The following is a 12826-nucleotide window of genomic DNA, read 5'->3' as shown; positions in this document are numbered from 1 at the left end:
TAATGATATCTGACATGTCTGGATCTGGTGCAGAGTTAAGAATACCAGAAAAGAGGACTAGATAATATCTGGGCATAGTTTGCAGCATGACTTCTGATAAGGAAGGGAGCAGGACAGATGATATTTTTAAGACAGTAGGTCTCCCTACCTGACCAAAGGTTTCTGATTTTGGTGGCTGAACTGAAGCCCAGATTTTAAACTCTTATTCTCTGGTCTACTGAATCCCAGTAGGTCCAGGTCTCTTGCCACCCTGCAAAGCTTGCCTGAAGGTCAAGAGCTTCATGGGCTATGAAAAATACAGTCAGCTCTATTAAGATTATTATGTGCAGTTGGCTCCAATATATGTTCTTTGCAGTTTATGAATAACCTGGAAAAGCCAAACCATCTTTGGAGCTTAGTTTTACATGTGGTCTGAGTCCAGCATTCATGCCTCAGACATGCTTCGAACATATTTTGGCCACATTGTGAGGTGTTAAAGTTTAGCTGAAAAAGAGTTTAAATACTGCTTCTTTACTGGTTTAGGCCCCATAGTGGCCATTGGTCTTTGCTCCTTTACCTGTTATTTCTTCTTTTAAGTCCAACTACCTCCAGAAGCACGAGCTCCCACACAGCTGATAATTCTTATGAATCCAAGTAATGTGGATTTGGGTCCAGAAGATGTGGTCAGTTTGTCTAATTAGCTTCCTATCACCATAGCCAAGGCAAAAATTTAAGGTACAGTGACTCATTTTATAGTCACTCTATATGGCAGTGAATATAGATTGGAAAAATCCTTTGCTTGAGCAAGATGTGTGGTAATATTGTTATGCTATATTAAAGTGCTCTTTAAAAGTAAATTAGATTCTCATGAACGAGAGACTCCTGCCACAGCCAGACCCAACACAGGCAAGGCTCCTCCTTACACAGGACTGCTAAATTCTCCCATGAAGAGGAAAACCAACACAGCAGCCAAAGGGCTATACTCTACTCTCTTTCTTTTGTGATCTCTGAAGGATTTGGTTTTCGGTCTGCAGGAAGGATAGAAAAAGCATTAGCTGTGGGGGGAACAACCTATTGGGAACTATGCCTGTTCATCAGGGCTCTGCGTGCACGCCCCTCCATGCCAAACCAAGTTGGTGGATTAAAAAAGGGTCCCGAATATTTAGGGCTTCTCTCGTAACTGTTCTGTTTTTCTTGTGGTGCTTCCTCTCAGCCTCCAAAAGTTGCCCCTTAAATGTGGTTTGTGAATGGAAAAAATTATGCACTTTCAAATTCTCTCCTGGGGAATGAGGGCTCATATCTCTCCCTCTCACACTGATACTGTAATTTCACACTTCTTTTTCCCTAGCAGTTGAGCCTCTCCTTGTTATATATGACATGCGTGTTTCATTTTCATTAGGGCTTTTATAGTTTGAGAGGCCTGATGAAGAAGGGAAAGGAAACTGGCCGGGTGGAAGGGCTGCCTCCCGAGGGGAAGCGGCCGCAGGAGGCAGCAGGCTCTCTGGTAGCCCAAACACTGCTGCTTTTGTGCTCCATGCTGCCGCCCTCCCCCAGATGATGCAGGGTTTCATTGACACCAAAACCTGCAGGGAAGACCACAACCTTTGCAACTGCTGTCACAAAGCAATATTTACATGCAGCGGAAAGACACGAGGCTGGAAAGAACAAAGTGTCTGTCAGAAATACCCTCATTTGCCTTGCCATCTCGATGAGACCAGGACCTAAACAGAGAGCCTATTGGCGATTAGCTGAGCTTTTGCTTAAAAGAAGTCCAACGTGATAATCATTGAATGGAAACTAAGCTAAAATAGACAGGGGTCAGGCTCTCCGATGACTTATGATTTCCAGCAGCTAGGCACTAGTCTGTTGTGTCTGAATAATGTCATGTTCTGACAGTGGTTAATTGCCACCCAATTATCAAAACTTTCTGGGCTGATCATCATCTCCGAAGAGCTCACACATTATTAATCTTGTCTTTCACCAGGAGAAGTGCAAGACTTGGAACCCTCTGTGGGGGAGAAGACGGGAATGCTACTCGCTGCATTTCTCAGCTTAACTCGCAGGGCTGAGTGTTTAACTCCTTGAAGAACACTTCGACAATTAACATACAGGCTACCTCTTTCCGTGCCCACTGGTGGGGTGAGCTCTCAGGCACCTGTGTAATTGCTAATAGTGACTGGTGCTGAACTGTTGGGCCAGCTCCAGAGATAACACTTGAAAGAGGTTGTCTGACTCTGATGTCTGAGCACTGCCACAGAAACTGCAGTTTCTTTATTTTAATTGCTTATGGAACTGGTCATACATATGAAAAGTACTGAACTAATGTAATTTAGCTGTAAAGGAAAGTCCACCCCAGACTTAAAAGGTTATTACATAGCAAAATTAAGCTATATACATATATAAGTATAAGCATATATAAGCAAGTATAAGCTCAGATTTTGAATACCTGTAAGATACTTACCTCTGAATGTCTATTACTGATAGCAGTGTAGCATCAGAAGTGCTAAGTGAGTTCTCTGAGCACGACAAATAACATAAGTTTTGGCCTATAAACTCTGCATTTCCTGAAATGCAGCCCACGCTGCTAGTGCAATGAAACTGCCTTTGTATGAAAGCCCCATCAGTTCCTTTCCTTCTGCATTCCCACCTTCCTGCCCCTTGGCATTCACGCACACTGAGATATTATTAAAGTTATCTCTGAAGCTGGCCCAAGGAGTTGTACATATTATTTACATCACAACAGAGCCTGGGGGCACCAGGCAGGGCTGGGGTCTGTTATGCCAGCTGCTATTCAGCCTTTAAGTACAAAGTCTTAGTCTGACCCAAAGAGATTTCTATCTTGAATTTCAACAGGTAGGTGGACAGAGATGATTGCTTCACTGATGCTTCAGACTCTTTATTCAAGTTGCTGTGAGTAGTAGTACTTAAAACCTCCTCCTCTGCTGCAGAGGTGTCACACAAGGCTGTCATATTGAGATATCCTAAATTCATCAGTAGTTGGCAGTGCAGAAACCACAGCAATTGACTGGTGGCTTGTATCACAGACCAGGTAGAATTAAAGTGAACATAGAGACTTCACAAATTCATTGCAATTCACATCTAATGCTCATATTTAAGGCATGTATTTCTTTCTGCCTTAAAATAGGAGAAAACAGCCCTCAAAGTCTCTCAGAATCAACGAGATTTTTAAAGCTTTTCATTGGAGAAAACCATCTTTAAGCCATTAAAAGCCATGTTAGAAAGTTAGTCTATGCATCCAAAACACTGGAGACCATCATATGCTAATTGAAGCTTAACAAAACACATAGTATTACCAAGTCTAATTGTACAGTCCAGCTATTAGGAGCTTTACCTCTGGCTGTTCTCCATCCTGCTTTCAAGCTACATCCTTTCCTTTCATCTTATTCTACACAACATGAAACAGGTGAGCTGTTCCCTTTATATAGCTCAGGGCTCTGCTCACATGACTCTCAGAGCTTGGTATCTTCATTTAATCAGTTAAAAGAATCGAAATAATCAGAGATCTTTCATGATCTCCATGCCAGAATCTAATTCTGTTAAGCATTCAAAGCCTACCAAGTTCAAAAAAAAAAAAAAAAAAAAAAAAAAAGAAAAAATTAATTTTTTTTTTTTTTTTTCCCTATGAATATCTACTTTGAAAAGCTGCCCTGGGGGGTACACTTGTAGTTTAGGAGTCTATCTCTCACAAATCACCCATGCACCACAGCTAGCAAGTTCCAGAAAAAAAAAGAGAACTCCAGTGCTTTATATTGTCAAGGCAACACTGTGGTTTCTGCATCCCATTTGTTCATGCATAGATAGTAACAGCATCCACTTTTTATCTGATTCCATTTGAATTATTGTCTTGACTTAACTGCCACTGATTTCTTATAGGAAAGAACAAGTGGTTTAGGGTTATCTTACCCGGTAACAACTTTTGTCAGCAAAGAAATGGTGATACTTCCCCCAAAGTCTGTGTTTGGTGCCCCACCACTGGATTAGATGACAGTGCCAATAAGTTAAACTGAATAGAGCCGTGATTTTCATTTTGGGGGTCTTTTGAGTGCATGGGTGGGACTGGTGAATTATTTTTAAGGGGTATGTGAAAGGTAACTCAGATAAGGCAGGCTCATGACAATAGGCTTAAATTTGCATGAAGGGAGCCTGAAGTGCCCCTGGAAAATGCTGTGTGGTCCGGAGACTGGAAAAGATTAAAGCCCTGGGGCCACACTATCTGCTCTGATTTAGGAGCTTGCTGATCCACGGTTGTGTGTGTTATCTGTTGTGCCATTCTTTCTCCAGCACAAGATTAGCCTTGCATTCTCGCATATGGGTATCTCCCAGACCTCCTCTCACCAAGGCCATCTGACCCCCGAGAGATCAGATATTGCCCTGCTGGCATCCAGCAGTTCTGTTTCTGTCCATATTTTTCTTCACATCATGAGATGACCTGATATTTGTTTGTGTGTGTGTGAATGTCCTGGTAAATGGCAGGTTCCAGGATGAGGCCTCTGAGAGGCCGCCGCAGCACCTCACATGTAAGGCAAATATTTCCTGCCCTTCCTGTGTTCCCATAAACATAATCAGGGAGTTAATTTATTTAATTTCTATAAAGGTCTTTGTAAGGGAGTCCTAAGATGTTTGTTAGTATGAAACTAAATAAAAGGTGGGGGGTGAGGTGGGGAGAAGAGTGTGATTGTGAGGCAAAAAGCTGTATTTACCGCACAGAGAAGTACATGATGATGGTTTTGCTGTGAGTTCTTCTGCTCTGTGAAGTCACTTTTGAGTATGTGGTGAAGGGGTGACCCACACCACATAAATGAGGTTGGTAAAGACCTCTGGAGAGCGTCTAGTCCAACTTCTTGGTCCAGACAGGGTATGACTTCAAAGTGCATCCAATCAAGTGTTAAATATCTCCAGGTATGGAGATTCCAAAACAGGCTGACAAATGGTCAACATGGGGCAAAAATTACTTTCCTCAGCCTGTGGCTACACACTTGCTAAAACAGACCAGTGCCTGGGGCTGTATAACAAAGAGAAGAGGAGGTAAGCATACGTTAAGGAGGGGTATGCTGTCAGGACACCGAGGTAACGCGGCTACACACGCATTCATCACAAGTAGGGTGGCATAGTTTCAGCAAACAGAGTGTCTGCTCACAGCTTTCTACCCCACCCTGCTTTTCAGACAGCTGAGATGCTCGTGAATCACTGCGGTTCAAAAAGAGGGAAGTTTGCTTTTGCTTGCCATCGCTGTGAGCTGCAGCACTCAGATGATTCACAAAGGCTCAAACCTCCCAGGCCCAGGGGCTGGGTATCCCACTGGGGCAGTAACACCAGACGCTGCAACTCATCTGTGTATGAGAGGTCTCATGTGGGCTGTGGGAGCTGGTGGGATTTGAATTAAAACCTTAGTGTCTTTACATCCTATTCTATCCTATCTTGCTTTACATCCTATTCCTTCATTCCTCTGCTTTCACCCTGGAAGCTGTCAGGGAGCACGTTAACTGATTTTTATTTTCTTTTGGCTAACTTGTTATAGGATTTGGCTGGAGAACTGTTGTGGGGAATTGTGTGGAGGGGAGTTCTCTCTGTTCTCCTAGCTCAGTTTAGGAAATGTGGCGAGATCACAGAAGAGTAGGCAAATTACTTCGTCAAGCAGTAGGCAGATTTCATATGGGTCATCACAGGAGTTCCAACCTTAATGCTACCACTAGCAACAGCCTTACAAGAGCTGCGAACTATTTGGCAGAAACCTGGCAGTTTTGTAACCAAACTCCAATTGTGCAGGGAAATCCAGGCTTGTGCCCTTTTTTCTGATACTGTTTTGCTGTTGCGAGAAGCAATGCATATGGAGGTCCATTAGAGCCTAAGGCTATTGTTGATATAGTCTTGACTCATTCTTGGCACTCTTTCTTCATCTTCCTTCGATAGCTCAGCTGGTAGAGCGGAGGACTGTAGGCTGTCTGTAGAAAGAAATCCTTAGGTCGCTGGTTCAATTCCGGCTCGAAGGAAAGGTTTTGGAGATTTTTTAAAAATATTATTTATTTTTATTATTTATTATTATTATTATTTTTATTTGTTGTCTTTCAGTTATTTCTGGAATTTACAACTTTGCAAAACTGCCCTTTCCATCCATATGCCACTCCAGGCCCCATAAGAAATTTGCTCTACTTTGTTCCTCTACCACTTTCAAAGATTTCATTTTTCCTACCTGCCTTGTTGGCTCTGTCTGATTCTTACAGCAATGGTGTGTTGACCTTTGCCACATGTCTAGCTAATTTGCTGATGCACATTGACTGGGCTTCTTTCTGCAGGGGCTCAACACCTTCCACAGCCCCTTGTCAGCTGGAACAGACCTGCACTGTGGAGCTGGCAGAGCCTCTTGTAGCTGAGCTGGGCGTGGAAAACAGGAGGAGGTCCAGGTACTGAGGGTTTTGAAGAGGAGTAGAATAAGAGAGATGGTGAAAAAAATGTTTTCTTGTTGACAGGTACTCCACAGTCATTCAGGTCCAGGTATTTGTCTGTGACAGTCACTACATGCTGCTGTTATCCATGGCCTTGTGAGAGATTTGTGAATACCACCAGGTATACCACTTGGAGCTGTATAATTCCCATGCACTGCTCATTTCAGTGAAGAATTATAAAGTTTGTGTCTCGTGACAAAGGAAATGGGTAAGAAAGACGCATGTGAAAGAAACCCATAGACAAGGTTAACAAGGCATTCTAAGAACTCATTCATACAGAAACCAAAATGAGAAACTTTCTGAGAATAGAAAACAGGACACTGAGAATATGTAAAGAAAAATTTGTTTCACACAGGAAACTGACTCATGGAACTCACTTTCACAAGATACAATCAACTCTGAGAGGTCTGTAAGAAGCTTTATTAAAGAAAAGATTATACATTTTCAGATGTTTACATTAGATGAGACAACAGTAGGGATTGAAATCCCAAAGCTCATGCAAAGCTTCACATGCAAAGCATCTCCTCATGCAAAGCACAGTGCTAAGACAAACAAAGACAGAAGGAGATGGCATCTTTGCTTACCTTTCATTGTGTTTTAAATATACTTAGGATTTTTAATAAGAAATATTTGCTAGAAGTGGGGTCAAATGCATCAAGGAACCAATACTAAGGTAGAATGAATAATCAGGGGATTATATGTAATTCCAGTATTTTATAAGTATATGTGCTTTTTTTTTTTTTTTTTTTTTTACTAATTAACATTGGATCAATGACCATTGATCATAGTAGAACATCAGATTCTTTGTCCTTCTAAATCCAGCTGCATTAATTCCTCTTCAGCCTGCATAGCAATACACACTTATAACCTCATAACCATAATGGGTTTTCAGCAAGAGGACACGGGGGAGGCAGGTTTGCATCTCCCCTGAACAGCACAACAGGCTCTTCAGGCCCTGTGGGACAGGCTTTGCGTTTATTGCTCCATAGGTACTCCCACAGCAGGATGGGGTTGTAAAGACAAGGGTGGGAAAGGGAAGCAGCCTCCTTTACAGTGCTGCCTACGCTCCCAGGGAGGAAGCGGCACAACAGCGGCATCTCAGGTGGGAATCTGGCAGTCCCATTAGAGAGGGGAGGAGGAGGAGAAGGGTGTGAGCCTGGGTGACAACTCAGGTGCATTTGCAAACAGCCTGGCCTACAAATCTGTCCCATGGCTCCTGGGACAGTTTTCCTCCTTGCCACGCACCTTTTGTGGTCCCGGTGAGCAATAACATGAAGTGGGAGCCTTTCTAAATGAGCGCAATCCGTGACTCATGCACTTAATTGCTGCAATGCGTGTGATGCTTTTGATTAAAAATACGCCAATAATTGTGAGAAGTAAGTCCCTGTATGCTGAATTTTGTTCTATTTTCAGAGAAGGGGCTTACATGTTCCCTGAGACTGGGACACGGTGACTGCTGAAAGGACTGACTGAGGTATTTATCTTGTTTATATGCAGATCCTTGCTCACGTAATATTTCAGAAGACGTGACTAAAACAAGTGTGGAGGGAGAAAGTTTTGGTAGGTTCTCAACACAAGGCATATTCTTCCTTTGGTTGAACAGGGCAAGCTGCTGCAGCATGGATTCTCCTTCCCATCACTGCACACCAGTAGGCAACTGGGTCCTGGTGGAGAACGCCACCTGACGTGGTTAGCCTCTGTTATCCCCTGGCTGTTTGGTGTCGTGCTGTTGCCACTACCAGGATTGCCTCATGCTGACACGGTGATGACACTGCAGACTGTGTCTTTCTCTGCAATCACATCTGCACAAGGTAATTTTATAAAGGTTCCATTGAACACAACAATCAAGCCAGAAATGTGGGTTTAAGTAAAGTTCTCATGCTTTTCTGGCATGTATGAGTTAAACTTCAGATAGTGAAGATAGGGAGTACATGTACTTAAAGATTATATTGTTTTCTGTCCTTAAGAGTGTCAACCTTCTCTTTCACCCTGAAAAAGCTTCCTCTCACAGCCAAACTTCTCTGGCTCATCAGACATCGTGAAGGTCACTGTTTCTTTGTCTGAGGAGTGGCACTCCATGGGCCAAACCTCTGAAACAAATAGGTAACCGGTTAGGGACACACTAAGCCACCAGCAGTAAGTTCTTATTAGACACATTAATGTTTCTCATGAGTGGAATATTCCTTCCTTTTCAAAAAAAAATTTTTTTTTTCCTCTTTTTGTCTCACCTCTCGTGCCAAAGCAAATTTTTAACCTACCCCCTAACTTAGAAGCAGCATTCTGTGTGGTCAGCCCAAGTGCAGTCAGCTTAAACACACTGCAAAATATTTGTGCTTTTGCCTCTCTTAGTTCTCAATTGTATTTGCTTTGGATGACTTTGTATATCCTGAGCTTTGTTTTGATTTTCCCGTACAAATCAGTCCCAGCCTGGCTCTAGACACCTGATTTTACCTTGTTCCTTCGAAGCCATATTGCAGGGAACTGTTCCTCTGACATAACATGAACAACTGAGCAATGCAGGGCCTGCCTAAGGAAATGTGGTTAACCTTACAGAAACTCTTCAGAAAAGCTGGGTAGCTTCCAGTTTTTGAGTGATATGAGCTGCATGTTCTGGCATCAGGTTTCAGCCCCAAAATGTAGTGCTGTAGTTACAGGACTAAAGGCCTGACTTTGTCCTGAACCCACTGCTTTCCTTTGAGCTCTGTGATTTTTTTTTTTCTGCTGCTGTTGGTTGCTCTGTTGCGGCCACCTGTTGGCTCTGGTCACGCAGATTTAGATAAAGCTCTTTGAGCAGGATCATATCTTGGCGAAGTTTTTAACGATGCCAGGGAAAACACAGTCTTGATTGCTGTCTGGAGTAATAATGCAAATAAGTAGTAATAACTGCGTAGTTCCCTTACAGCTCTAGAGGTGGAATCATGGCAGTTAAAATCATTTGTAATTAAGAAGAGCTTGAAAAGGCATCTAAAACGAAGAAGCAAGTTAAGATGCTTTGGTAATGATTTGCTGGTTTGTTGAAATTGCAGGTGGTTGCAGATTGGTTTGCTCTTACCGTGAAGTAAAACTCCTTCAGCGTGTGCTAGGCTGAATTTATGAAAGGCATCTAAGCATGGCTGGAAATGACCAAAAGCAGGTGCTGCTTTTCCTTGCATGCACCAGATCAGGTAGATTTACGCTGAACTGAACAACTGTTTGCACATTTCCTCAGGCCTGCTTAACCACCCTGTACCAACCAATTTTTCTTCTTCCTATTGTAGTTGTTATAATCAGGCCTTGATAAGAACTGCTGCCGGAGACATCCAATCAGTCCCATGTTATCATCTGGAAATGATTAGAGTCCTCAGGACAGATTGAAGCCATTTTGATAGCATTGATTAGTTCCTTATTTCAAGTTGTGCCATTTTACCACTCATTGTTTTAAAATTCTTGCTGCATTTACGAGGATACTTTTTTTTTTTTTTTTCATTGTAAATAACAAAGTGTATTTTGTTGTGTGAATCCAAATAAGCTTTGAAGCTTGTGGCTTTGTAATTTGAAAGTCATCTGGAGAGTGTATGCTCTCTTGCCTGCTTTAATCAATGCATGATAATCAATTATCATATCAAAGTGTTCAATTGCTCCATAGTGATGTGGTGCTGTAGCTGTTTGGCTTAATTTCCTAGAAGATTCTCAGCACTCTCACTGCAGCATTTAAGTTACTTAGCCGACTGCTTAGAGATGTCTGCTGTAAAAATTAAGCTGGTGCTATTTGAACACCAGCCTCCTCAGAGAAAGCCTTGTTGGATGTTTCTTCAACACCACAAAACTCTTCCTCCTATCTACTTTGTTAGCTAGATGTGTAGTGCTGTTTCCAGCTCCTGAGAAGGGTGTCTTTGTTCTGCCCTTCTATACCTAGCAGGGATGCTGAGAGTCCTGGCTCCTTCTTCTTCAAACCTCAACAAGTTTCAATGTTTCCTTGTCTTGCAGTGCACTACCCTCTGATTATGGGGGCCAGGCTCCTGGGTCAGTATGTTTCATGTTTATTTGAAGGCTGAGGAAAAGAAATGTGAACTGATGAAGTATAACTGCTGCTTAAATCCCCCAGATCTTACAGAGGCCTGAGATCTGTATTTGTGAATTAAGGCTCTCTTCTAACTCAGAATTGAATTGTTGTGTTGCTCTTCTTGCTCTTAAATTTTGCTCCATATTGCTCTTTTTGGAGTATGTGGAGCTTAAAAGGAAATCTAATAATTTTAATGTCCATGTAAGGCTCTTCTAGGATCACTGTGTTTTGAATGCCTCGTGTCCCTGTGGCTATGTGGTACAGAGGTACCATTGTCCCTGTTTCATGTAACGTTGCTAGTCCTTAAGACTGCTGCTGTTGAGTGATGGGCCCTAAAAGGCTGCAGTAGAGCAAGAAAAGTCACCTGAGCCTTTAGGGACTCCAAGAGCTCTGTGCTCTGACCACCCGTCCTCACTTCTGGAGTTCCTCACTTTTGGTAAATCATTGACTTAACCTCCAAGAAACCGTCAAGTAGCTTTCCCTTGATTTCAGTTTGCAGTGGCTTTGCAGCCTAAATGATCTCCTCCTTGGATATGCAGAATATCCTTGATATCCAGACAGATACCTACTGGCTGTGGCGTGCTGGTGGTTTTCTGCAGGAGGTAACTTGCATGTGGATGATCCGGTGCTCGGTCCTTCATGAGAAATGAAACCACAAACGTGTCTAGGAAAGGACAGCAGAGAAACAGGACACAAAGCTGTGTTTGAGCCATGTTACATCAGCCTGAAGGAAGGAGAGCAAGAGGGCCTCTGCGGTGAGAAGGTCTGTGAAAACATAGCAATTATCCTCATCTCAGCTTGCCTATTGAGAAATAATCAAACTTGTGATGAGTCTTTTGACCTGTCAGACCTCTGAACTGAACTACAGCTGAAGGGGCTCACTATAAAAAGGTATATGCTGCTGCTTATTGTTGATTTTTAACCGTGAGAGTTCCTCGGGGAAATAGCATATAGTAATAACATCTAATAGTCTTCTGATGAGCATCTGGTGTTGGATTTTTTTCCTTTTAAATTGCATTAAAGTTAAAACTGCAGTATTGTACTGAGTCCTCATTTCCTGTTAGGAGAGGAATTATGATGCTGTATTGATTGGCAAAGCTGTTTCTCATCCTGTGTAAGTGTGTTTAGTGGACAGAACTTCTCTCACAGACACAGACGTACCCTGCCACCCCCCTTGGTTCTGGAAGTTTTCCCCTTTAAATTATTCATTATGAAACCACTGACCCTCAAAATTTAAAACAGAGGAGAGAAGGTATAAAATGCTCTCATGTATGCCTTTGTATTAATTTATGTGCTATCACATCGAATAAAAGGAAATAGCAAGTTAAGCATGTTCAAGAAGCCACATGATGAGTATAATTGATGCATTCAGCCTATAGAACATACATATAATAGTCCATTGTAGCTATGGGATTGGCCAGCCAATATTTTTGCCTTGGAGATCATTACTTAAGCAGATGACTCCTGACCCTTTTCTTTTAGTGCTTCGAGAAGTTTGCCAGAAAGTACCCTTTTGTGCCAGTCAGCCTTTAACATCTCCCTCTGAGCAGCCTCAATTTTTCATTTAACTTTCTTCTGAACATTAATCTGCTTTTTATCCCAAGGATCTTTATGAGAAATAAATTGGAGCCTTTTCAGAAAGGCGATTGTGAAAGCTTCTTCCTTGCTAGTTAAAAGCTTGTCACAACGTAGCAACAATGTGTGTGTCGGAAAGTGGTGTATTTAACAAAAATAAAAAAAATAAAAAGGCAGTGGAGCAATGCTGAAGCAACACGCTGTGTGGTTCTGCACAGAAACTCACTTACCTGCACGGTGCTCGGAAGCTTAATAAATGTGACGCATAGCGGCAGGCGGGAGGGCAGAGACTTACTCTCAGAAAGACAAAGATCTACTTGGACATAACTCTGCAGTCACCATTGGGCTGCATTCCCCAGGGTGGCTGGTGGGCAGAATAGGGAAAGATTTACCACCTGAGCAGCAAACCTCGTTAAAGTTCGTGGTTTAAACAGGTGCCGACTCAGGAAGAGTGCTGGCTGTGGGCTTGAGGATTGAAGTAATGCATAAACCGGGTGGATCCTTATCAGTGTTGTTGGAAGAAAAGGCGAAGAGATATCAGTGAAGGGGATGTTTGAACAGGAATGCCAAAGAGCTGGTGAGAAAGAAAAGCCACTGCAGGATGTGTTTGTAAGAATGGAGAATGAAACCATGGAAGAAAGATGTATTGTGTTAGAGCGGTTATAAAAAGGATTTGCGTGTGTGTCAGTCCCATCCCAGTACAGGCATTGCGGAGTTTGGCATTCACCCTGGTTTAAGATTCCCCAGAGGGAGTTTACAATATTGC

At 42.5% G+C, this 12826-nt stretch overlaps 1 long non-coding RNA gene and 1 other non-coding gene across 2 annotated transcripts in view; both read left to right on the top strand.

The window, feature by feature from the left end:
• Positions 1–5900: 5900 nt before the first annotated feature.
• Positions 5901–5990, top strand: TRNAY-GUA (transfer RNA tyrosine (anticodon GUA)). Its single transcript is given in 2 exon segments — positions 5901–5937; positions 5955–5990. It is a non-coding gene; the product is annotated as a tRNA-Tyr (tRNA).
• Positions 5991–7428: 1438 nt separating this feature from the next.
• The window catches only part of LOC137852736 (uncharacterized), a 33700-nt gene continuing 28302 nt past the window's right edge, over positions 7429–12826 (top strand). Inside the window, exons 1-5 of the long non-coding RNA XR_011094013.1 lie at positions 7429–7702; positions 7857–7917; positions 8047–8254; positions 9470–9607; positions 9701–11248. This is a non-coding gene — a long non-coding RNA (uncharacterized lncRNA). The remainder of the gene's footprint in view (positions 7703–7856; positions 7918–8046; positions 8255–9469; positions 9608–9700; positions 11249–12826) is intronic.

The sequence above is a fragment of the Anas acuta genome, chromosome 2, assembly GCF_963932015.1.
Source record: "Anas acuta chromosome 2, bAnaAcu1.1, whole genome shotgun sequence".
In the NCBI taxonomy this organism is placed as follows: Eukaryota; Metazoa; Chordata; class Aves; order Anseriformes; family Anatidae; genus Anas; species Anas acuta.
The sequence above is the reverse complement of the archived record's forward strand: the minus strand, read 5'-3'. Positions and strand labels throughout refer to the sequence as shown.